A 26920-nucleotide genomic window follows, 5' to 3' on the forward strand; every position below is an offset into this window, starting at 1 on the left:
AGATTACATAAAATAAAAAATATTTTAAAAATAAATAAAGCACAGCCAAACAACTAAGTAACTGGAACACAGAACAGTCCAAAAACATTCTATAAGATTATTGACTGGAAGACAACAGAAAAAAATAATCTGTGTCTTTGCTAGAAAGATTAGTATAATTTATGTAATAAACATAAGATCAGCATCAAAAGGATAAGAACTCAGAGCAGACAGAGAAGAGGTTACAGAGTACTTAATTTAGATTTTTACTGTCATCTATAGGCTGGAACAAGCTGAGATAGGCTGGTAGATATCTTGGAGAGCTCAGGAAAGATGGACAAAATTGCACAAGACAAAAGAAATACAAGAGGACAAGAACGTGGGAATTATTTTTAGTGAGCCTGACTTCAGTAGGAGAACAATACTCAGCAGTCACACAGCAGTTAAAAAGGAAAAGAATAATAGTGTAGAATTCCAAAGGCAAATTATGTCACATCAGATTTTCTCTTACAATAGAGTGAGAGGTATTGTTAAAAGCAGAGGAGTTGGAGATGGCATACAGTCTGTCCTTTAAGAGGTTTTTATCTCACATGATCATTCTCACAAATAAGCAAGAACACTGCAAAATTAATATAAAATTAATACAAAACCTGACAGATGTCACCGACATAGTTTATGAAAAATCCTTTACTTACGATTTTTCCTCTCCTGAGAGCTGAGAGGCCTCGGAACAAACTGTAAACAATTCTTATCTGCTGCTGTGGAATGCGACGGGAAGGTCTGTGATTGGCCCCGTCGGACTGTTTCCAGTTAGGGGCCTATCACAATTCACCTGTTCGGCCCGTCTCGGGCTGAGAAGACTTCAGTTTACACATTCTTTTCTATTCTTAGGATAGCCTTGGTAGTGAAATCTTTCTCTTTATTCTTTTAGTATAGTTTTTATATCTTATATATCATATCATAATAAATCAAGCCTTCTGATGCATGGAGTCAACTGTCTCGTCTCTTCCCTCATCCTGGGACCCCAGAAAACCATGTAACAAATGGTGAACCCGAGTGAATAAAGGGACATCGCCACAGAAGTGGCTTCTAGCCAGGAGCTGAAGAACCAAAGATCCTGAAATTGGACAGAGTTCACAGCCAAGGCTGGCCACAGAGAGAACCTTTTGGAAAGTCTCCGAGACAAGATGTCCGGGTGTCTTCACGGCACAGAGCAGCCTGCTGAAGCCCAGAGCACACTGTCTCAAGGTACTGTTTACACTGCCCTTCCTAAAAATGCTGCCCTTCGTGCAAGGTGGGCTAAGATGTGGCAGAGGGTGCCTACGGAGACGGAGGTTCCATTCTCTCCCTCAGAGGAGAAACTTATTGGCCTCTGGCGAAAATGGGGTGATGAGGACAGCATTCCTATGCTAACGACACATTTCTATGAGTTTTTCCGGTGGGCAAAACACCATGGTTTTTTCTCTGATGTGCTGTATGCCTTTGATTCATATGTTTGGGAATGCATGGACTTTATTATCAGAGATCTTTTCTACTGGGGATTAGGCTTTCCTCCGATCTACCCGCATTTCAGAACTCTCTTCCCAGTTTTGAACCGGAAAGTGTCTGCGTATCAGTGGATTGCAGATGCGCGGGGGTTGTCTCCCTTCTCGCTGGAGCTGGAAAAAGGCAAGCCTGTCCGAATCCGCTGCCTGGAAATCTCCAGCCCCCCTGAATCGATGCGGGGGGGCGACGCTTTGCCCGCGGCAGAAGAGAAGTTTTTTTCTGCGACCTTGGAGCAGGAGTCGACGGAACCGCCTGCCCCCCCTCGCTGCTCTCAGGGGGGAGGTGGGTTGGCTCTGTCACCTGAACCGGGGCCAAGGGCCCCGCCTCTGCCCGCCCCAGAGGAGGGGCCGGTCCTTGCAGCCCCTCCCGCGGGTCCGCCTCCGGCAGGGGTGAACCCATCGCTTCCAGCAGAGCTTGTCGGCGGTTCCAGGACGAAAGCGCTGCCTCCCGCGGCTTCGCCCGCGTTGCTAGGTGACACACTCAACAGCAGCGAGGATCGACGGCAGCCCGTCCCGGAGTCGGGACCTGCAGCCCCTCCCGCGGGCCCGCCTCCGGCGGGGGTCGGTCCCACGCCGTCTGCGCCGGTCCCTCCCGCGCTCAACCCTCCAGCAGAGCCCGTGAGGGTTCCGACCGTGGCGACCACACCCCTGCCGCCCCCCGCGGCTGGCGCGCCGGGGGAGGGAGCGGAAATTGAGAGTCTCCCAGCAGAACCGTCATCGGACCCGACCGCAGCTGCCGCCGCGGTGCCGGCGATCAGCCGGGACCTCCCCCCGGGCTTTTCGGGGTGTCCCGAGGCTGCCCCTGCAAGGGGAGCTGGGACAGGGGAAGGGGGTCCCGCCTTGCCCCTCCGTGGGGGGGCTGTGGGTGGACAGCTGATTGCAGGCTCGGTCCGTCTGCTTGCTTTCCATCTCGGTGTTTTTCACGGGCTGACCCGGGTCTGGTTCGGGGTTTCCCGCTGGGGGTTGGAATGCCTGACTCCCGCTGCGCGCCCTTGCGGCGTGGGGGAGGGGGCTCCTGAGCCGTCTGCCTCCAGTCCCCAGCCCGCAGGGGGTGGTGCCGAGGGGCAGACAGAGGGAACACCTTCTGCATTTGCGATGCAGAGGCAGGAGACACAGTGCAAAGTGAGCATCGCTCATCTGCTGTGGGGACAAAGCACCCCCGGATCTGGGGTGTTGTTCCCTGGGAAAGTTTTTCTTCCCCAGCTACTGGTCTGCACCAGTTCAGCGGGGCTGAAGCGTTCGGTCGCTCGGGCTGCCCGGATATCGGCAGCTGTGTGCCGGATTGAGAGAACACAGAGCCCGCTCAGTGGGCCGGGTCTGGGCCGTTTGGCTCGGTTCCCTGGGCCTGGGCCTCCCGGCCAGCGCCTGTTGGGTTTGGGGGCTTTCTTCCCCCTGCCTGTACCTGGCCCACCGTTCTGTGAGCCAGGTCTGGGGTCCCTGTTCCCTCCACGGGGTGCAGGGCCCCCCGCAAACGGTGGCTGGTGGACCAGCCTGTTTGGGGTCTCAGTGGACCACTCTCTGCTGCAGCTCTTTCAAAAAAAAAAAAAAAAAAAAAAAAAAAAAAAAATTAAATAAAAAGGGTTGAAAGAGCTGGCAGCTCAGAAATTTTTGCAAGCCTGTTTCAGGACCAAAAGGGACTTTTCAGCACTGTCAAAGAAGAACATCTTCAGTTTGGACTTTTTCCTGAAACTCAGCTGTTTGGACTTGAAGCAATGAACTTTCCTTGGACTGTTTTTGCATTTTCTTCTATTTTAAGATTGTTTTGGTGATGTGATGGGAATTTGGTGTTTTGCAGGTGAAGGGTTTCCCTGATGGTTCCACACCAGCATTTGCTTGATCTTTTGATTGCATTTTCTTTTTAATTTACTAAAATAAGAAGGGTGAGATGTCACAGACATAGTTTATGAAAAATCCTTTACTTACGATTTTTCCTCTCCTGAGAGCTGAGAGGCCTCGGAACAAACTGTAAACAATTCTTATCTGCTTCTGTGGAATGCAACGGGGAGAAATCTGTGATTGGCCCCGTCGGACTGTTTGCAATTAAGAGCCTATCACAATTCACCTGTTCAGCCCGTCTTGGGCTGAGAAGACTTCAGTTTACACATTCTTTTCTATTCTTAGGATAGCCTTGGTAGTGAAATCTTTCTCTTTATTCTTTTAGTATAGTTTTTATATCTTATATATCATATCATAATAAATCAAGCCTTCTGATGCATGGAGTCAACTTTCTCGTCTCTTCCCTCATCCTGGGACCCCAGAAAACCATGTAACAGACAGAAAATCACAATACTTATTTGCAATTCATTGCTAACCTGGGAAATTATATTATGTGTAACCCCAGATGAGAGGATTCAACAGATTCATTAAGGATCTGAATGCTGTGATAGAGAGTAGGCACTTTAAAACCTTGACATCAGGGTGGGAAGGCTGTGAACAATGCAGGGGACAGGGCTAGTGAGAATATTAAATTGAAACCCAAGGCTCCTACTTAACTTAGTGAAAATTATGTCTTTCAAATTAAAAATACTTGCACGGACATCTAACATGGACTTGTCTAATTTGCAATACAGTCTTGAAAGAAATTTATATAAATTATTATTAGTAGTAGTTTCCCAAACGCAAGAATTTTAAATTATAAAATTACAAAATGCCATAGCTGTATGTTCTAACCTACTCATGTATTATACCAATTTTTGCATGAAGACCCACTGCTTTCTTTAGTGAACTTGAGGGATGAGTGAGAAAACTCTTCACCATCTTTTTTGCACTTTTATTACCTGGTGGTCTTACAAGCTGTCATGCCACAGAGTTCAAGCTCAGCTGGGCCAAGAAAATAATTCATTTCTTAATTCATTTTTCTATGACACTCATCACTTTGGTGTCTATAGGCCAGATTTATTTAGATAGTGGGAATATTATTCTTTTGCCAACTTCCAATATGTTGAAGTCAGTTAATGCAGGCCTTCATTTTTCCCTGCAGGGAGAACAGACCTTGCTGGAATGTGATTTATTAGGATGCTGCATAAAGGTTTATTGACAACCAACAGCATCTAATGCAACAAGCTCATTCACATCTATATCATGGACTCTGAAGGCCAGGGAAAATAATCCTGTTTATTGCAAAACACTGGCTATTACTGTGGATGGAATACCTCTATCCTCCAAAGCATACCAACTGCAGAAAGGGAGAAGCTCAACCTGCTCAATGAGCAGCACCTGAAAATGCCATAAAACAAGGTCACATCATCAAATCACAGAATATCCTGAGTTGGAAGGGGCCTGCAAGGATCATGGAATCCAGCTCTTCCCAAATCAAAATTAATCCTTACAAATAAGGGGAAATGGCCTGAAAACCAGAACTTAAACAAAAGTATCACCTTTGTTTAGAGCAGCACCAAGGAGTGGCTACTTCTGAAAGTACATGGGACTTAAACCTGTGCCCTTAGCTGCAGGATATCACTGTCAAAGAGCTGCTCCATGGCCCTGGTGTGCGTGTGAGCAGAGAGGTCTGAAAGGAGCAGCCATGATCCCAGAGGGCAGAAAAGGGCTGGCACAGCAAAGGCTTCTGAAGAAGGGCTTTTGAAACTGGGAAATATGGACTATGAGTCCCTCCACAATCCTTTATTAACTGCAGTGAGCCAAAAGCAGCTGGAAAGCCAGCACTGGCCCGGAGGTCTTATTGTCTTAGGAGTTTCTTATCTCTAAGAGTCCCTAGATCTGTTAATACCCAGATACTTAATGTTCCCTAAACAACATATAGCACATCTCCTGTGAGAAAACACTGAGAAAATTGGGATTGTTCGGCCTGGAGGAGTGAGCCTATGGGGTGACCTCACTGTGACCTTCCAGGACCTAAAGGGAGACTGCAGGAAAGTTGGGGAGAGACTCTGGACAAGGACCTGGAGTGACAGGACAAGGGGGAATGGCTTCACACTGACAGACAGCAGGTTTAAATTGGATATTGGTAAGAAATTCTTCCTGTAAGGGCAATGAAGTCCTGGCACAGGTTGCAATCACACAAAGGGGAGGGGAGGATTGAAGGGAGAACAGAAAAAGGGTTCAAAACCAGGATTGAAGGGAGAACAGAAAAAGGGTTCAAAACCAAACTAGTACAATGAAAGTACATGTCAAAAGAACTGTAAACCTCAACAGAACTTCTTCCCACCTGTCTTGGTTTGAAAAGACAGATGTCAGCTAAAGAAGGCAGGAGCCTCTCTTGAAATGGAAAATATAAACCCAAATTATTATAATTTTGAAATTAAGGGGCTTTCAGGCAAAGATATGGGAGTAGGAATTACAGTTCTTTATTAGGAAAATAAAATAAAAATGCAGTAATACAAAACAACACTGATAGAGTCAACACCCTGTTGGTCAGGGTGTTGGTTGCAGTCTGATTAAATGGTGGCTACAGTCTTCCTGGAGTGACAGGTGTGGTTCTGTTGGAGCAGTGATCCTGTAGAAGAGTGTAGTTTTCCTCTGAAGGGCCAGTGGTGGTGTAGATGGGCCTGGTCTTCCTCTAGAAATCCAGTGCAAAAGAAAGCTGCTCCTCTGGGAATCCCGCGGCAAAATGCTACCTGTGGTGTTTCAAGTCTCAGATTCGATCCAGGTAGGAATGCTTGGCTCGTCCCACCGGGTAGAGTATCTCACAATGGGATTATATGATTTTATCAGTCATGCAGTGAGACCAGATGGTCCATTAACAGATAACTGCCCCACCTGGAGAACAACAGAACACAAACCCCTGACCCCATCTTCCATTGCAACCTAAGACAAAAGTATATTTAATAACCCCCTCATCATTTGCATGAGCCAATCACATGAGCCAATCACTACACCTTATTCCTAACACTGCGCAGATTGCACAGAGAAGGTGTGGAGTCTACCTCACTCGGGGTGTTCCAGAACCATCCGAATGCAATCCTGTGTGCTCTGGGATGACATCACTTGAGCAGAGGGGTAGGACGATGACCATTCCATTCCGTGACTCACCTTGCCAAGCTGCACTCCCTGCCAGCTCAGCCCTTTGGTGCCCAGCGGGGCCACGGAGCCCCCTGGACGATCCATGCGGGGGAACCCAGCAAACGAACGTTTGGAGCCGGAGCGCGGGGTTGGAACCGCGCGGGGCAGCAGAGGAAGAGCTCCCGCAGTATTTCCAGGGGCTTGCGACGCCGAAGGGCGAACCCGAAGAGTGCTCGGTGCTCCCGCGGGCTGAGGGGAGCGGCACTGACCCCCTGGCCGGGTCTCGGCCCTGGGCAGGAGCGCTGGGCTGTGCCGGGAAGAGCCGGCAGCACCTCGGAGCAGCGGGGCCGGGCCGAGGCGAGGACCCGATCGAGGAGGCCCAGGTCTCGGGAGAGGGCGGAGCGGCGCCGCAGGAGGGGACAAGCGCCCGTGGGCCGGGATTTAAAGCGTGGCAGGAAACACGAGGTGAGGCCGATCAGAGGGTTTTGTAGCTTATAGTCTGGTTGACGCTTCCCAGGGAGACTGAGCTTGGGGAAAAAGGCGCTCCTTATCACGCTGGTTTCTGGATAAAGCTCATGGTTCACCTAGCTTCAGGTCTTTGTGCCCTCTCTGTCCCGGGAGGCTCGGTGGCTTGGGCACGTTTGTAGCTCCTAGCTGGGCACTACCAAAGTGTGCTGTACCAGCGTCCGCCCCCTCCCCTCCCCCCCCTTCCCACCCCGCTTCTGCTCCTATCTGCTGGGAAAGGTTCGACGCTCCTTGTCCTCTTCTCTTCTAGGTGGAGCCAGCAATGGAGTCCATATTTTCCATTTTCCAGAGCCCCGGGAGGAGTGATGCTGCAGAACATCCAGGTGAGATGTAAATTCTTGCTAGTTAAATCCTGCAGGAAAGTGTAGTGCCAGCATTCCATCCCCTGGATGCCTTGCCAGGCCGATGCAAGGCTGAAGTGGCATTCTGAGTTTCTTTCTGCTGCGGTTCTCCAGCACCTCTTCTAAAATAAGAAAATACAGTTCATTAGGAGTGATGGGCAGCCAGCACATTCCCCTTTTCCAGGGTTTCTCACAGGTGAAGAGGGTCTAAGGGAGTTGCGGAGCTGACTCCAAAGTGTGTGAGTGCCTAATTCTGGGTGTGTGTGAGAATTGAGGGTTTTGTGGTTCCCTGTCACTGTCAGGAACCTGCAAGGCTCTTGGGGAACAATCAGCTTCGTGGTTGTAGCATCAGGAATAAATGCTCCTGCCAGAGAGAACCTTCTTCATCCTTCTGGGAGAAAGCTCTTTTTGGGTGTAATTCCTTGATATAAGAGAGAGGACTCCCTCTCTCAGCAAGTTTGCTTATTTTATTGCTTATTTTATTTTATTTACATGTTTGTAGCCATGTCTGTGTAAACAGAGCATTTTACCTCTTCAAGGACACATTACTTAAGAATTTTATTCCTTTGGATCATGGAGGTAAGACTGAAATTGCCCTGCAGAGTTTTATCTTGAATGTAGAAAGCCTGGCTTTTGTTAGTGGACTAAGCAAACTTTTTTTTGTGGTAAATGTGTGAGTACTGTTTTAATACTATATCAGAGATGCTAATTGCTAAAGCCTCTGCTTGAATTAATAGTAAACACCTGAAGTTGCTTGCAAAAATCAACCTTGGCTAAGGTGATCCTTATAATTTTGTTAGTGCTGAACAGCTGTTAATGTAAGATCTACCCATCTGGATAAGATACCTAGAGCTTACTGTGGGGTGGATGATGGTGCATATACCCTTGTGAAATAAACAGGTTGCATTCTTTAGCAAAGAAATGGACATGCTTGAATATTTCTGGTGTGTTTCTTCAGAATGCAATTTTTTTGGCTTGTCATTGCAAGGAAAGTAAATGTTGTGTTAGATCTAGCTATGAAAAGAGATTGTAATAGTTAATTGGGAATTAGGTGATTTTTTTAAATCAATAAAGAGCCCTTTGGCTTCTGATGCATAAATGTACAGTATCATTTTAGTACTTACAACTGTTGTTGTGATAGAGAAAAAACCTGGTATGCCACCCTACAAAAGATATAATTTAACTGCTTTCTGGTAAATAGAACAAGCACAAGTGAGAACCTAAAGGTCCCTGCTGGCCTTGCCTTGTGAAGGTTGCATGGGCTTTTTGTGCTGAAAGATCCCCACCCAAATGCAGAGCTTCGAAACAGCGTGTTAATGATAATTTAGCCATCTGAAAAGCTTTTGAGCTAAGTCTGTGGGAGCAAATAGCTAAAAGTAAATATTTGGGATGGGTGATATGCTTCAGCATATTCCTTTCTTTCCTTCATCTTGGCAGTCTTTGTTTTGCCATTCTCTGAAGGGAAGTATAAGGAAATGGGGAGAGGAGGGAAGAGAGGAGGAACATTTCTTACCTTTCTCTTCTTCCTTTTGCCACTTTTCTTCCCTCTTCTTGTCTCAGTCTTTAGAATTTCAATTTCTCTTTGGGAAAAGGGAATCTGGTGTAAGCTGAAGGTAGGCCTGAGAAATTGAGTTGTTTTACAAGGAGCAACCTATCTGCCTCAGTAAAGAGGAGTGTTAAGATGGGTCTCTTATCTATCAGGGGGCTGTGTTTTGGGAGACGAGAAAGGCTTCCCTGAAGACCTTAAGCAAGAGGAGCTGCCTCAGGTACCTGAAGCCCAGAGCCCAGAGAGGGGGACAGCCTGTGATGTTTCTCCTTATGAACAAAGAGACTCCAGAAAGCTCATCCTTGGCACTGATCATCAGACACCGCACTGTGAAGAGAAACCCTTCAAGTGTCCAGAATGTGGGAAGGGCTTCAAGGGACACAGCAGGCTCCTGACCCACCTGCAAATCCACACAAGAGAAAAGGTGTTTGTGTGTGCAGAATGTGGGAAGAGCTTTAGCAGGAAGGCCAACCTGGTGGTTCACCAGAGAGTCCATACAGGTGAGAGGCCTTACAAGTGCAAGGAATGTGAGAAAACCTTCAGCCGTGCCTCAAGCCTCCTTGCTCACCACAAAACCCATCTGAAAAAGAAATTTTTCTGCACCATGTGCAGAAAGAACTTCAGTGGGAACACAGCTCTGCTGCAGCATCAGAGAGTCCACACAGATGAGAAACCCTGTAGGCGTTCAGAGCACAGAAATAGCTTCAGTGTGAGCTCAAATTTCATCAGACACCAACATCTGAGAGAGACACCAAGTGAACACATAGCAGGTAACTGAATTGTGTTTATTTCAAGTTACACAAAATTTCAGGGGATACAGGAAATATTCTGGTCTCTGTTTCTTCTTCCCCCTCTTTGCTCTGAATATGAATGTTGGGGGTTGGTTGATTCAGTTTTATTACTTTTTTTTTTTTTTTTTCCATCACTAATATTTATCTCTGCCATCTGAGGAAGTTACTTGAAAAAGCTGAAGTTGAAATTTAGGTGTTACCATGAAGATTGCTTGGCACCTTAGACTTCCCAAAGCTCTCAGATCCCACTAATAGTAAAGATCTCACTAACTCCTGCTTCATCATGTTGCCTGATGTCTAGCCTTAGATCTTCAGAAGATCTAAGCTCAGCCACCAAAATGCTAAGCTTAGGGAGATGTAAGGAATTTTGACTTGCGGGTCATCTCTAGCAGCCAGATTTTGTTATATGTGGATATTGAATCCTAGCTTCTTGTTGTCTACAGTGGGAAGCCTCAAAAATATTCTTAGCACAGCACAGGCTGACAGACAAAGGGATTGTTTCAAGTAGGGAGTTTTCTGGATTTTGCAATATTTTGTGTGTTCTAGTAGTGACCTGAAACCTGTGGATAAAAACTGGCATTGTGGGGTGTTTTTCCCTGTTGTTGTACCTTTATTTGGGAAGTCCCTTATCCTTGGTCAAAAATATTTTAAGTTTTCATCTTGGGTCTTGCCTTGACACACACAGAATTGTTGTGGGTGTTGGCATGAGAAGCAGGTGTTTTGTGTGCGAGGTTTTTTTTTTGTTGTTGTTTTTGTGGTTGGTTTATTTGGAGTTGGTTTACTTGTTTTTGTTTGTTGTTTCTTCTGGGGAATAAAAAAAAAACTCAAGCCTTTCACCTTAACAATGGGAATAATGATGAAGTTATAATCAGGTTTGTGATAGAATGGCAAAACTGAATTCTTAACGTAGGTTTGAGGCCTCTGAGTCCATAGATACAGAGGGGTGGCTTAAGAACCCTAAGCATGGAACCTTATACTCCTAAACCTTGTTTTTTCTTCAGATGAGCTTATAATTCCTGAAGAAAAGTCTCATTTTTGCCCTTTTAGTTGGACACTGAGTCAGATTAGTCTAACACTGTATCCACTTCTAAAGAAAGCGTGCTAATACAAACATATTTTTTACTAAATCTCAATTTCCCCTTTCCTTAGCAGATCCTTTGCTTCAGCTTTGCTTCTTCCTTTCCCTGTGCCCCCACCTCAAAAAAAAAAAAAAAAACAAAACAAAAAAAAACAAAAAACAACAACAACAAAAAAAAGCCCTCTATCTACCTAATCTTTGATTTTGGACCACCTGTGACTTGAATGAAGTTTGAATTTCACGATGTGAATGAGAAGAAGGGTTGTTGCTGAGCTGCCATGTTTGGAAGGCAGACCTTGCAACTTTTGACTTGCAGTGTCTTCTTTTAGATGCAAATCAGCCTGAATTTACATCTCTGCATCAGAAAGAAGAGCAAAGGTGTGGTGAAGAGGAAAGTGAGATGGAGCACTGGAATCTTGTTTCTGAAGAGTGTAAGTAGAAAAACACTTCTGAACTGCCTGTGTTTTTACATAGCAGGCATTAACATGCCCTTCTCTTTGTACAGTGAAGAAAATGAGGGAAAACACGGATATGCTTCTCCTGAATCAGCGAAATCAGCTGCAGGTGCTTCAGGAAATTCAGAAGCAACTGAATATACTGCTCCCAGGCAATGCTCTCCTGAATTCCAATGTTTATAGCTTAGGACTCCTGCTAGGACAGCAGGTGGCTGCTGCAGCATCCATTTCTTGCTCCCTTCTTAATCCCAGCAGTCTCCTCTCCTCTGAAGGTGCCAGTGCCTTATCCTTTTCATCTGCCTCTGGAGCTCTGCCTGCACTTCAGCTCCCCATCGTTCAAGATCCTGTGGCTTCTGCAGCTTGCTCAGCATTGTGCTGTGAACGTGTCCAGTGTAAACATCTGTGACTCTTGTCAGCTGTTTTGTCATTCAGGGCAGGTGACCTCTGGGCTGTGGTGTTGCGGTTGTTGTACCTCTGAAGGTGCTGACTGTACACTCAGATACATCAACAAGCAGCAGTTGATCAAATCTCTGCCCTGGAGCCTGCAGGGATTTTGGCCAGGAATGACCTTTGTTGAGGCAGCTCAAGAGATTGTTATCACTGGGATGCACTGAAGTGCAACATTCATATACAACATAATTCATCAAACTTGAGGGTATTTTTTACCTGGTATGTCTTTCAGCCTGTACCTGGGCAATTGTACCTCTCCTAATGAGTTTAAACTAATGATAGAGTCCTCAGGATGATTTAAGTATCTCCTGTTAAGTCTGATTTATATAGAGGGAAGCAAGATGCTTAGGTTAAGATGTTCAGTTTAACAGCTACCCTGTTCCCAGCATCTCTTTGCAAAAGCTTCCTTTAGGAAGTCTTTAAATTAGGTGTCTTTGACTTAGCTGATTCTCAGGCCAGTACTACTGCTCAAAAAAAAAAAAAAAGTACTTTCTGTTTTTTGTGTAAAACAAACAACCCTCCACCATCACCCAAAAAAATCCTAACTGAAAACACAAACCAAAAAGCCCTGAACAAAATACCACGTTTCAGGTCTACCTTGCTTACCAAGAGTTCATGAGGAAAAGCCAAATTGGCTTATAGGGCACTTGTTCTTTAGTTCAAAGGTAAACTCAGTTGACCCTGGGTTTACTTTGTCATATCATATTTGGATTATTACATGGTTTTGGCTGTTACGTATTAATTAAGGGTAGGAGTGGGGTAAATAATGAACACTGAGAGGCTCAGGTACATCATCTTGTGAAAACAGCAGAGGAAACAATTTTTTTCTTTTTTCTTTTTTCTTTTTTTTTTTTTTCCCTGTAGGACTCTGACATTGGGTCTGTTGGGGTTGGAAAGTGCAGAGTTTTAAGACATGTTGGTCTGGTCTACCTTGTTATATCAGTGACAGACTTGGGGCAGTCTCAGAACCTTTAAGCTTCAAAAATGTAAAAAAAAGCTCCTTTACCCTTGAACTGGGATAAAAAAAGCTTTGGGCTTGTACCTTTGCCAGAAAGTCTTATCTCTTGAACTGATGCTGTGTTTGTGCATGGTTGGTTTTGTGGTTTGTAGTTGTGTTTTTTATGTTACCTTGTTAAAAGGATGCACTCCTAGTAATTAATAAAATAAGGTTTAGATTTTAGGGATGGGAAGCACTGGTTTTCTTAACAAGTCGTCTTCTTGTTGGCAGAATGTCACATTCTGTCCCAAAACTAAAACTGTGGGGCCGGGTATGTCACTTCTGCTGTGTGACTACAGACTGTGAAAATCACACACTTGTTTCTACTGTGTGGGATTTTGGATTAGTCTTAATTCATCAGGATATTAATTTAAGCCAAATGAAGAGGCCTTAAAGTACATCCCTTCAATGTGATCTTGTGCTGGTATCTTTGAGCTGTAATTTCCATCAGTTGAGCATTTCAGCATCCTGGAAACTCAGGGGTACTGTTCATAACTTTTTTTGATGTTAAGTGTCATTCTACATAAAGCAGAATTCCCTCATGAAGTCAGTGGTTGAATTTTGTATTTCAGTTGGGTTTATGGTGTTCATTATTAAAATGTTCCACTCCTGTTAGAAATGAATCTTTGGTGAGTTTTTGTCCTTCCTAAAATACTACATAGAGGTGGCCCCTGGAAATCCAAGGCCAGACAGAGCTGTTGGTCCTGGCAGCTTTTGTCTGGTTTTTCCCTTTCTCTGCTGATCACAAATCTGGAGATGTCCTGGCTCCATTTTATTATCTTTGAATAATAATAATAACAATGGAATGGTACAAGTATAAGAAATAATGATCTGAAAATTCAGGAAATTGAGGGCAATTTTTTGAGAAGCAGCTGGAATTCCAGATCTGTAAAACTGGTTCTAATTTGCCCAGTTTTGCTTTTAACCTGTCAGTCTTCAGAAGCATTTTCTTCTCATCAGAGAAAAATAAAATAACTCATGAAGTTGTTGTTGACAGCAGGAGAGAATTTTGAAAAAGTTTGCTGATTTAAGTGCATTTGAAGAAATTATGCACTCAGACAGGTAATTGAGGTGTTTCTATAGTGAGTGGAAGTTTCTGAAGCTGTGGAGGTCAACAGACAGAATAATTTTTAAAAGAACTAACATATAACCCCATATTACACCTTAATCACACAATTTATTATGGCAAGATAACTCTGGAAAAAGAGACAGCCAATGTGAAACATTGATCCTGGATGACATTTAGGAGGTCTTAACATGGATCCATAAATTTAAAGATTGATGTGGCTTGTGGCCCAGCAGCCCTTAAAGGTTTTTAGCCTTGTTAATCTGGATTGGATCCTGATTCCTTAATCATGTAAGGCAAGGATAATTATTTGAGCTAAGTTACATTGTGATTTTTGTGATGTGGTTGCATATAAGACATTAATTAATTAGCTACTAAAGGTTACAAAGCTCTTCGGTGCAAAATTTTTAGGGCTGAAAATGATCATTCATTAGTGGTGAAGGGGAAGACACATCCACTCTGCATCAGTTTTGTGATTTTCTGGTACTCTGCTGTGAAAAAAAGGCAAGTTTTGTCGGAATCCACAGCTGTTCAAAGGAGTTAGGTCCTCAACACATGCAAAAGTGAGATTAAAACAAAAATGAGATTAAATGTTGGGATCCAAAGCAATTATTCACCTATATTTTTTCCTCATGAAGGAGGAAAGGAAGGGAGAAAACAGAAAAGTAGAAAATGCCAAGGATGAGCATTTTGGCCCTTTTCTCCCTAGGCTCTCCCTCCCCCTTCCCCCCTTCTCCCTCAGAAGCCATGCTGCTCCTGGGGGTGGGACCCCAAAAAAACCCTCATCTAATTAGCACCCTCAGAAGCTGTGTGGAGTCTCCTTGCCTGCCTGCTGCTACCAGCTTACATACAGTTTAGGGGGCACCCAAACCCAGGGACCTCCAAACGCACCACGTAGATGCATTTTGCACTTTGGCAGGCTCCCTGGTTTTGAGTATTTTCTTGTTTTTCAAGGAAGGATAATGAAGTGAATTTTTCAGAGGTAGACGATTTAATTTTCTGTGATGGTAGACTACTCTTACAGGAATGGAGAATCTATCACGGGAAGCATAGACACAGGAAAAGACTTCAAAAGCAATGGTGAGTATCAGCGCAACATAACCTTCAGTGGTGCTGCTGGGATGCCCACAGGAGCAAAAACCAGGGAAGGCTGCACAAACCCAAAGAGACTCAAAATATTCACCCTATATTTGTCATCCAGGAAAATTTGTACAGTAGTCACAGCTTAGCTGCTGGATTTGAAGAAAGAACTAAACCAAAGAAGTTCCTTGACATGTATGAAAGCAAGAAATCAAACTATCTCAGGCATTCTCTGTGCCCACCCTCCCTCTGAAAGCCCCATGTTATTTAATGTGCTGGTACGCCCCTAAATTCTATGGAAACCTTAATAAATGCTGTGGATATTTTCTATCATACAACAGACACAGGAATTAAATCCACAGAGATGCTTTAAATCAATAGCACTTAATTAGTTACTTTAAACATAAACAAAGTCATAAATAGCCCTTACCCAACAAGTCTAGTCAATACAATTAGATTTAGCAGGAATTTAATAAGAACAGCAGATAGAAGATAACCTGGGTTTAGAGATTAATTATACTTGAAAGCAGAGATTTCCCATTTTAAATGCAAGCCATTTAAATGGTGTCAGAAGGATGAAAGAGTCGCAATTTCATCTTTAGCCGTGTAGAAAAAGTTTAGTTCCATTGCAAAACAGGTTGAAAAGACTGATTTAATATACTCCAAATCTGCCACCACCTGGGCACTCCAAGAAACTGCATTGCACTCAAATGCAAGCAGACATCCGTCGCGGTCTTGTCAGTGCTGGCTGGCAGAATAAAACCCACTGAAGCCATGGGATAAGTCCAAAATGCCCCTTCTGAAAAGCCAGAGGGTTCTTAAAGCATTGGCAAATTCTGAAAAGACAGGTGCTATACCTGAAGGGAGCCTACATGAAAGATGGAAAATATTTATATTGAAAGAGTACAGTAAGGTCTCCCCAGAGCCTTCTCTTTTTTCTGGAGGTGGAATGAAGAATTGTGAGGGACCAATCAGAGACAATTGTGATATAAAGAGATGCCAGGGGGTGGCACGTGAAGAGAACAACTGAGACAACAGAAAAATGTGGCAGTGCAAAGGAGTTTGTGAAGACTGCATAGCAGAGGAGGGGCTGCAGGACAGCCCTATATTGGGCACTGGGGAAACCACACCTCAAATCCTGTGTCCAGTTCTGAGCCCTTCACTGTGAGATGGACATTGAAGGGTTGGAGCATGTCCAGGGAAGGGAACCAAGATGGGGAAGGAAGCACAAATCTGATGAGGAGTGGCTGAGAGAACTGGAGAAAAGGAGGCTCAGGGGTGCCTTCTGGCTCTGCACAACTCCCTGACAGCAGGGGGGCAGCTGGGTGGAGGTTGGGCTCTGCTCCCAGGTAACAAAGGACGGAACAAGAGGAAATGGCCTCAAGCTGCACCAGGAGAGGTTCAGGTTAGACATCAGGATGGATTTCTTCACTGAAAGGGTGATGAGGCACTGGAACAGGCTGCCCAGGGAGGAGGTGAGGTCAGCTGGAGGTGTTTAAGGAAAGCCTGGTCTCCAGTGGGATGGGCTTGGGACAGTAGAGCTCTGTGGGGACTTTCTCATGAGGGCAGCTTCTCCTCCAAGCTGTGATGGGAATATGTCCCTTCTCCTGGAGACTTGGTCCCAGAAAGGCTTCAGAGGAGTAGGGATGCTGTGGGGCAGCAACAAGCCAAAGGTGAGACCTGCTTGAATGATAGCTCAGCTCTGCCCTCACCCACTGGGGAAGAAACCTTTCAGCTGCTGCCACTGCAGGAAGGGCTTCAGTCACAACTTCTCCTTATGTCACACCAGAGGGGCACGGGTGCTGGCAGCATGCCTGGGTGTGGTCTGGGCATGAGCCAAGGTGCAGCTCCTGGTCCAGGCCTAAGGTACAATGTGGGGGGACATGGGTGTGACCACACCAGGGCACCTGGATTCCAGACAGCTAGACATGGTGATGCCCTTAGCCCACACTTTGCTTTTCAGTCACCTCCTCCCAACACACCCCCAGCATGGACTGGAATTGTGCAGGGGGTTCCAGGGGGTAGTTCTGCATCCCAAAGCCCAGCCATCCTCTTTCTCTGGTACCAGAATCAGATGCCATTTGCCACATGGCCAAGGTGCAGGTGTTTTCTCACCCTTCCTCATGACAGGTGTCTGCCCCTTCACATCAACCCTCAGGGCATTTATTTTCCTTTCCCCATGCTTTGTGAAGCAAGCACTGTGTATACTTAGCAATGCTCTATAAATTAAAAGGATTGACATGGATTTATTTCTAAGATCTTTATTAATTTATTTTGAACAATGCCAGATGGAAGTGGCCTTAGGGTTCTCAGCTGTTCCCGAGCAGCTAGGATGGGATTGCTCACCAGTCTAAGCACATAACTGGAGTTTCTTTCCACAGCCACTGTTAGTTTTGCCTCTACATTGTCACTTGGCTGAAATAACTGATTTCCCCTGGCCTGTTTGTGCTTTCTGTGGTCATGTAGCTTGAGAGGAGAATCTGAAACCCTTGTTGCTGCAGAAGGTACAGGGTATGCTCCTCTTTTTCCTGGGATTTAATCACTTTGTGGGCAGCATATACTCACAAGACAAATTCAGAACATACGGGGATGTGCAACAAGGAAAGAACCAGAAGTTTCGCTTTAACAGCAGCCACCTCACTGGCTTCTCTACCAGCCAGCTCCTCCCTCAGGATCAGTGGGAGGCTAGTGGAAAAAGCCAATTAGCTACTCTAATTCCAGCAGAGCACCCCTAGCACACTCCATGCCCGATCTCTGGTCACCAGCTGGTGCCCAAATGCTCCTGCCAGGTGTGGGATGTACAATACTGCAAATTTCTGCTAACAGTGCTCAGATCCTGCAGTGGGACTGTGGCATTTGAGAAATACCTGAGAGAGACAAATGGATGAATGATGTCTCTGAAATAAAATCTGTCACCCTGGTGTTGTTATCCCAACTCTCTCCCTCCCTCTCTCCCTTCTCTTATCACTCCCTTCCCTCCCTTTTCTTTCTTTCTTTCTTGCTTGCTTTCTTTTTCTTTCTCTCCAGCAGGAGTTTCCCATCAGTTTCTCATTATTTCAGATGTCTCTGAAATAAAATCTGTCACTCTGGTGTTGTTATCCCAACTCTCTCCCTCCCTCTCTCTCTTCTCTTATCATTCCCTTCCCTCCCTTTCTTTCTTTCTTTCTTGCTTGTTTTCTTTTTCTTTCTCCCCAGCACGAGTTTCCCATCAGTTTCTCCGCCCAAGAGTCTGGAGTTGAGGGACATTCTTGGAATTGGTCTTAATTTTCTCACATTTCTGAAAGAATCTGAAAAGTCAGAGGAGGGCACTCAGTGCTCACCTTTCCTTTGTAAAGGAAAGTGGTTCATCTTTTTTTCTCTGCAGTGACACACTATCCTGCAGGTAGAAGAACCTGGTTCTGAGGAGGTTGTTTTCTCAGTGCCACTTGGGTTATATGGGATCCAGTTTTCCAGTCCGCTGCTAGGAAAAAAATACATGCAATAGTGATGACTGAAATAGAGCTTTTTACTCTATTTTTTACTCTTTGCTTCATTGTGACTGGAAAAACAGATTTCTTTCGATCTTGGACAAGAGATGTGTTTTTGTGTGTTCAGTAAATTTTTAGAAGTATTTTATGCCTATTCTCTAAAACAGTTAGAGATTTATCAAACAAAAGTGTCCCTGCATGCACAGGAGACTTTTCCTTCAGGCTCCGGTCTGAAGTGCTTTCCTTCAGCAACACTGGTCTGAATAGCCAGAGACACATCAGCAGGAGCCCGCATCTCTGGAAAAAAAAGGAACTAAAGGAAATTTCTGAAGATTGAGCAAAGAAGAGGCAACAGACCCAAAGTCAAGGTGTCCCAAAGCATTTTGCCATTGCAGTGGTGAATGGCTGAACCAGGCCATCACATGAGGGGAAGGGAGAGCAGAAGGGATTGAAATTGGATGAACAACTAGGAAGGAAGACTGGGAGGGTTGGACTTCCTGAAGCTGATGGGAAAATGTAATTTGGGGGTGATAACAGCTGCATGGAAGAAGGGTCACAACTTTCCAGATCTCCCATTGATCCCTCATACCTGGACTTGCTGCTTTTTGCTTTCCAGAGCTCTTACAATTGCCCTGCTGCTCATGCGCTGCCTTGTGACATTTTCTGCTCTCTCCCTCCAGCTGACCTTCCACACAATGCTGCTGAACTCTGCCTGCCTGTGACTGAGATGTTTGTACTTTCCCATATTCAAGCACAGAACCACAGGGGAGATTTCTCTGTGTCCATCCCTGTTCTGTCAGTGTCTCCCCTCACAAAAGGGCAGCCTTGCCCTGCTTACCCTAGGGCACCTCCAAGCACACAGAATGCACTCTGCTCTTACAGATAGCAGAACTTTTGACAGGCCTGTGTGTTTCCTTCCATGTCCCTCTTCCCAGCCTTAGCAGATCTTTTCCAGTACAGGGACTGGGAAGTTTTTTCCCACGGCTTTGCACCTGGCTGTTGTGCTTAAGAAGGTGCCTCTTTGCTGGTCAATTGCTTTCTTTTCTTGCCTGATTTCTTTAACAGATGACCCTTGGATTTTCCCTGATGCCTTCAGGCAGAAATACCAAACAAAACAGGAAAAACAGAGTTTACATATAGTACACATTAGAGGGATTTCAGGCATCTTCTCAATTCTTTGGCCATATGATCAAACCTTTATGTGAATGTAGGGTGAAACAGGAACCTCAAGATCCTTTTTCGGAAAAAAAAAAAAAAAGTATTTTAACAATTATTGGGAAAAGGGAAGCAGCAATGGAATTCAGGGATCAAGGGGCTGAAACAGAACATTTTTCCTGTGTCTAGGGAAGGAAGAATTAAGATCAATGAACACAGGTCCTCATATTTTTTGACAGTGAAATAAGATGGTAAAACATGATGGTATTTGGTCTGGACCCTTGAATCCAAGTTCCCTGGCATGGTCAGCCTTGATGTTACCTGTCAGGGCTGTCCTGAGGACAGGGGTTGCTGTGAAAGCACTCATGGTTTGCCTCAGGGCAGCCACATCTTGCCCTAAGCTTCAGGCACTTGCTTTCCTTTGGCTAATTTGGGATGCAGCTGCCAATGTGATTGTGGGTTTCACCTGCATCTTCCACCTTGTTTTGACCAGACCCATGAATGCATGTGAAGAGAAAGTGAGTTCCTTTTTCTAGAAATGTAACCTGAGAAGATCCTGAAACTCTTCAGGCTCTGAGTCTCTGAATTCACCACCTTTGCCATCAGTGCTTGAGTCAGTCACCTCCCAGCAGGAACATTCTTGGGAAGAGCAGAGGTGAAGTGCCAAGTCAGAAGCAGGAGGGAAAGAAAAAGGAAATGACTGGTACTTAAAAATACTCAACCCAGGAGGCATGAACCATGAACTGAAGAGAGATGCCAGAAGAAAACCAGACATGGTTTGGAATACAAGAGAGAATTACTAATTACAGATGCTTCCTCCAAGTCTGTCATTAGGTGACAGTAATGTCACTGCTGGTGTGATCATGAATGATAGTGCAGGTGCATCACAGCAGTGGCATTGTTTCTCTAGAGCAGAGAAGAGGTATACATCCTCTTCTGGAGTACATCCACAAATTGTTACTTCACTCTGTACCATGAAGCTGTCTGTGGAGAAGGCTCTTTTATTCCCTTTCTTGGTGATGGCACAGCCCCCATATTTGCAGTACTGTTAAAAATCCACGTAGTTTTCTCCCTAATCCACAGAATAAAGAACATCCATCAGTGGAATGGCACACACTGCCACTAACTTTTGTTCCAAAAGCATCATGTGAAGGACTGCTAAAGCAAAGCCTCTGTGAAGAGGTTCTGTGCTGCCATCTGGGCACACTGAGGTTTGCTCTTGTGTCCCTTATAAACATAAGGGCAAAGGATTCCTGCCTCCTCATTCCCCAGGCTCCTTCAGTGGCTGAAACGTTGATATTCCTTGTATTAAATAGGTATCTCTGAGACTGGGCTTTCATGACATCTGAAATGGCAAGCAACTCTCTGCTGATTTGTGACTGCAGATTATCCTGGATGGCTAAAGCTCTTGCTATCGCCAGCCATGCCACTGGGTTATTTTTAATTTGGATTGCTTCCCTGATCCAGTGCTCAGCACAGCTCCACAAACTGCAAGGCTGGCACAAGCGAGGGCAAATTGCAGTCTTGGGTGGGTGGTAACAAACATCTCAGGATTCCTCAAGTTGGTAATGCCACCATGCAATCTATGCCATCAAACAGGAACCTGGGGGGAACAGCAGGGAGTTAAGAGAAAGTGGAACAAAGGCATTAAACAGAAATGTGCCCTTTTTTGCACACAATGAGTATCCTCACAAGAGGTTCAAATTAGGCATCTTTTCCAAGTGGAATTGGTGCTCATCTGAGGAGTGGAGCTGCCAGGTTTCTACTACTCTGCTCATCCCATTGAAGCTCTGGTTCTACCTTCTTTTCTTCCAAAAGCCTCATCTCCTCTTCTGTGTGTACTTGTGGTCACTTCCTCCTGAGCTCTGCTTGTGGTGTCAATGCAGCTCTGTGTGCAGCTGCAGGGGGATGCAGACTGAAATTTCATTGGCTGAAAAGTAATGGTTTCCCAGTCTACCCTTGGTTATTTTTAGCTGGATCAGTTCCTGATCCAATCCACTGTATGGACATACAAACAGTTGTGTCAGCATTACAGAAGGAAAATGTTTGAGGGGGAAGCAGAGGAGAGGCTTAGCCAAATTTAATCATCACTGGTACCAAATGGGAAACCACAATCATGAATGATTGCTCTAAATGCCTGGCAGCAGTTATTTAAACTTCTCTAGAGCTCCCTGTCTTACTTCTTATGTAAGAAACAAAGCCTAGGTAACTTCCCAAGTCCTTGCCACAGAAAGGAAATGGCCCTGTGCCTGGTATAGCTGCCCCTTTCTGCATGAATCAAGGCAAGCTGAATGGAGGGAGCCTTGGACAAGTCTGCTGGCAGGCAAAACAGCCAAGGTTCCTCACAGTTTCCCTGCCTCTTGTAGTTTGGCCAGCCTGTACATTTAAAAGTCAAGTCCTGCAGAGACCAAAATTTGCCAGGACACCACCCATAAGCAGCCACCCAGAAGTGTGCAAAATGTGGTCAAAATGTGGTCAAAAGTGTTTATAGTGGTCAAAACCCATGCCTGAGACACATGCTAAATACTGGCCACTACCAATAGACAGTGATTCTGACACAAAGATGGAAAGTATAATTAAAAATTTAGAGATTTATTCTGAAGCAAAAAAATCTATTTAGTCAATTGAAATCACTTACTGAGGCATTTGACATGCTCCTTGGTGCCTGACCAACTGCTGCTGTGGGCAGGGAATGGTGGGGATGTTGTTCCATGAAGACTTTGTTTCATCCAAAGGCAGAAGTACAGAAAGGATTCACAGAATAGAATGGTTTAGGTTGGAAGGAACCTTTAAAGATCATCTCATTCCAACCCCCCTGCCATGGACAGGGACACCTTCCACTAGCCAGGTTGCTCCAAGCCCCATCCAACCTGGCCTTGAACAGTTCCAGGGATGGGATAACCACAGCTTCTCTGGGCAACCTGTGCCAGAGCCTCACCACCCTCACAGGGAAGAATTCCTTCCTCATATGGAACCTGAACTCCTCTCTGTCAGTGTGAAGCCATTCCCCCTTGTCCTGTCAAGGCATTTCCCCTTGTCCAGGCCCTTGTAAATAGTCTCTCTCCATGTTTTCTGTAGGCTCCCTTCAGATGCTGGAAGGCTGCAATGAGGTCAAACAAAACTACTCAGAGTCTTTTAGGTTGGAGACTGTCTTAAGGGTCATAAAGTCCAACAATAAACCATCTTACTTTGCATGGTCCATTTGTGTGTTTTCCTTTCTTTATGATGATTATGACTGCAGCAGCACTCTGAAAATGTGGACAAAGCCACCGCTTATTTTGGGGTTGTCCTAGGAAATTCTACAAAGCTGTGCAAATACTGGCACTTTTTTTTATCTCAGAATTGCATCCAGGGATGACAAGCAGCAATTTCATTTCAGAAATTTTTAAAAGCCTTTTAATCTTTCAGGTTATTATACCTACAGGATTTTTTACACGAGCAAGAAGAAATACAAGGAAAAGTGTAAGCACAAGGACATGTTTTCCATGGACGATGCACATCATCATGGAAACCTCCCTTCTGCACAGTCACCTGAAGTTTCACAACTCTGGTTGAGAGTAAATACCAATGACCTGATTAATTCTTCCACTGGTTTTCACTGTTAATAATTGTAAAAAGCACATTTAGTGCCATGACTCAGTAGGCAAAGTATCTCCTGCTCCTCCTGGCTGAAGTTTGTAGCAGCCCACACCCACCTCCAGCAAAGGCTGTCCATAAATGGCCCCATGGTTCCATAACCAGGTTCCTGACACTCACTTTTCCCAAGGATTAATGTCTGAGCTTGCAGGAGAATTTGTCATGAGTATCTGCAACAGAGAAAGCCCCCCCAGTTATGTTATGCTTTAAAATAGCATCCCATACCTCCCAAAAGTGAAGTAATCACAGACACACTGCAAATTCCCAATTTACAAGTTGCTGACTTTTTGGAGGAGGGTATTAAGACAAATACTGAGTCATCTGTGAGAGGTCACAAAAGAAAGAAAAGGTTTATTAGTACACCTGCATGTACAGCAATTGACTGGAAATGTTCAGGGGGCTTGGAATTATAAAAAACCTGAATCCCTCACATTACAACCACTTTTGTAGCTCTGAGATCAAAATCATGGAAAATAAGATGAGAGACCATGTTGTTATCAAATCTTTGATTCCTGGGAGTCCCAAGTGGCCAGCATTACAGAAAACTTCTATGAAAAATGAATGCCATTCCATTAATAACTTGCATGTATTACATGAAATATTTACTGAAGACAAATGCCATTCCATTAATAGCTTGGATGCTGTTTACTTTGAAAAACAGCATGTTCATCTCCTGTAAATTAACTTCTGCCCAATGAAATTACTTTTATCCCTCAATCTATCACCCTTTTCATACATAAAGTTTATTAACACATTTCTACTTTAAAATACAGCTTTCATAAGAGACTATACATGAAAAAGGACACTCAATGCAGCTCATTAGTTGCTCTTGATAAAGGCTCAGTGGGAGGGGAAAGCAAATACAACAGAGAGAATAAAATACCTGTGATGAAGAATCTTTAAACCTGGCCTAGGGTTGGGAGACAACCACAGGAACATGAATTAGAGCTCAAGTCTACATCCCACTGAGTTAATCTTTACATTAGTGGACCATCCCTTAAGTGAGGTCCCACCTGCAGGTGTTTCTTAGCTATACTGAAGAGTTAGAGCTGTCTCAGCAACTTTAAAAAGCTGGATCACTGGATGTAAGAAAAAAATTAATTATTCCACCACTTTCCACACAAAGGCCCTTTTCTGTAAAGCTCCTTATCCTGGTATTGTATAATATCTAATATAATTTATTGGATAGTGTGTGCAATAAATTAATCTGCCTTTTTCATGTACAGTTAGGAAAACTACAGCTATACATATACAAATTCCCTTTTCCTCTAACTGAACCAACAAGCTTTTTAGACAAAACACACAATCGGTGTTTCCTGAGTATGTTGTTTCAGATTCTGACTTGCTCACCTTTTTCGCCTCTGGGTTTCTGTCTTCTCTGGTCTTATGACTTCACTGTTTCTATTCCACACATCCCTTCCAGAAGACAAACTGCAATATCACAGGAGTGAAACTTCTGATTGTTTTGAAACCACAGTTCTCAGAGAAAGATATATTATCAGCCCATCCTTGCCCTGAGCAAAAATTAACAGAGTATTAAAAAAATGGTAAAATATTATAAGTAATAACAAACTGAGAATAGATCATCAAACAAAATAAGGAAAGCCCCTTTGTCAAATACTGAAGCAGCCTTTCTAGGGCATGATTCACCTATTCCTAAGGTAGAGCCCTGAAACAGGTCAGACGAATCAACACCTAATAGTGTACATTTCTTCCAAGAAGTTTCAAAATCAAAGACAGTTCAGAAGCTCACTTTGATTTTAATATATATTTTCAGATTTGAGGATTAATTTCATGGTAATAGTTTTGACAGGCTTGGGGATGATTTTTTCCTCTAGTTTTTGAAGGAAATACAGCTTTATTTATCTCACTGTCAGCTGCCCATTAGGAACCAACTGTCCTATTTCAATCAAATATGTAGAGGAATCAGAGAGGAGCAGGTTCCTATATCCAGGGATCAATGTTCCTCCAACCAGGGATCAATGCTCCTATAGCCAGGGATCAGTGGCTAGGTGCAGCCGAGAATTCTTGGCATCCTCATGGGAGGATCAGCAAGGAGAACCTGCCTTGTCCATGCTCTTAGGCATTTTAAGTGGTATCTTGTCCAGGCAGTAGGGATAAAATACCTGCTTTGGGGTCACTGAATCTGTTGGGAACATGGGAATGATATAGGGATAACCTGGGGGAGAAGGGTGTTGGGTAGAGAGTGAAATAAATGACAGCAGAATGTGTCAATTTTATAAAAAAGTATCAATTAGATTATTGGTAATAACAAGCTCTCTAGATACTGTTTGTGCTCTTTAGACTGGAAGGATTTGGTGTTGTAACACTGCACGTGACCATGATTTCACTGAATAGCTGATTCAAGGAGGCTATGTAACTCCAACTGATCCTGGAAGCTGGTGCTCCTAAAATGAAGGAGAGGTTTTACACCTGCTATTCGGCAGCCCTTCCTCCTCAAGAGCTCCTGAAATGCTCACACTCTTTAGAAGATGGGAACCTCTTTTCCCTAGGAGAGTCTCTAAAGCAGATTACCAAAAATCAATCAGAAAATAATTAACTATGAGGACAGGCCTAGTAAGCTGGGGTTGTTTAGCCTGGAGAAGGCTCCAAGGAGACCTTATGTGGCCTTCCAATTTGCAGAGGAGACAAGATGGAGACAATTGACAAGGGCCTGGAGTGACAGGATGAGAGGGAATGGCTTCACACTGACAGAGAGGAGTTTAGATTAGATATGAGGAGGAAATTCTTTACTGTGAGGGTGGTAAGGTCCTGGCACAGAGGCTGTGGCTGCCCTATCTCTGGAACTGTTCAAAGCCAGGTTGGATGGGGCTTGGAGCAACCTGGGTTAGTGGAAGGTGCCCCTGTCCATGGCAGGGAGGTTAGAATGAGATGAGGCTTTAATGCCCCTTCCAACCCAAACCATTCTTTGATGCTGTGATCTGGGAGCCCCTGAGGCTCCCAGCTGGTGAGATTCCCAAACCTGGGAATTGAGGACAAAGCCCCAAAGCCCCACAGGGACTCTGGTTTCCTGGCAGGACTAGAATGCACAAGAGTGAGCTGCACATACCGGTTCCTGTGCTCGACAGGGCCTGGGGGCCTGGAACCTGCTCCCAGCACCTGGCCCAGCAGGGCCCCCTACACCCACTCAGGAATCCTGGCCAACCCCACCGTGGGATGCCACTGGGAACAGGGAAGGGGGTGCAGCAGAACACAGCCAGGGAGAAGCAAGAAGCCACCACTGGCACAGGACAGGGAACAACTAACAGCCAGGCTGGTGCAGGCTGGGTGTGGGAACACATCTGCAGTGATAAGAGGTTTGCAAAACAACCTCTGGGAAGAAAGCAGGGAACTGGGTTTATAGAGTTTAGAGGAGAAGGCTGGAAATAGGGCAAGACATGACAGTGCAGTTGCAGTACATGAAAGGTTGCTGTTAAGGGAGACAGAAATTACACTGCTGGAAGGACAGGGATAAGATCTAACCAACCTAATTTCCAGGAAAGAAAAGAAGACAGGAGAAAAGAACATGAGTAGGTGTTGCAAAAACTTTCTCTGCGTAAGCCAGAGCTGGAAAATATTATCTGGGAGGTTGTGAGAAGTTAACCAGACATCACCATGCTCTCTCAGTAGAGGATGGACTGCTGAGCTATTCCCCAAGTTGGCCTTTGGAAAGCAAAAATGCATCTATCCTTTTAAAAAATAAACTAAAAACCACCCATGCATGTCATATGGATCATTACTCACATGGGTGATGAGTAAAAAGTTTTGCATCTGGATAACAAAGCTACTATAGATTTACAAATCCTGATTTCAAAGCAGGCACTCAAATTCAAAACATTATTTGGATAGAA

The 26920-nt window shown here is 44.6% G+C and overlaps 1 long non-coding RNA gene across 1 annotated transcript; it reads right to left on the minus strand.

The window, feature by feature from the left end:
- Positions 1–5803: 5803 nt before the first annotated feature.
- On the minus strand, positions 5804–26223 carry LOC127059155 (uncharacterized). The gene is made up of 4 exons (XR_007776640.1): positions 24420–26223; positions 23129–23239; positions 8862–8928; positions 5804–7470 (listed from the first exon to the last, which is right to left on the minus strand). It is a non-coding gene; the product is annotated as an uncharacterized LOC127059155 (long non-coding RNA).
- Positions 26224–26920: the final 697 nt, after the last annotated feature.

This window comes from Serinus canaria, chromosome 1A (genome assembly GCF_022539315.1).
Source record: "Serinus canaria isolate serCan28SL12 chromosome 1A, serCan2020, whole genome shotgun sequence".
Classification (NCBI taxonomy): Eukaryota; Metazoa; Chordata; class Aves; order Passeriformes; family Fringillidae; genus Serinus; species Serinus canaria.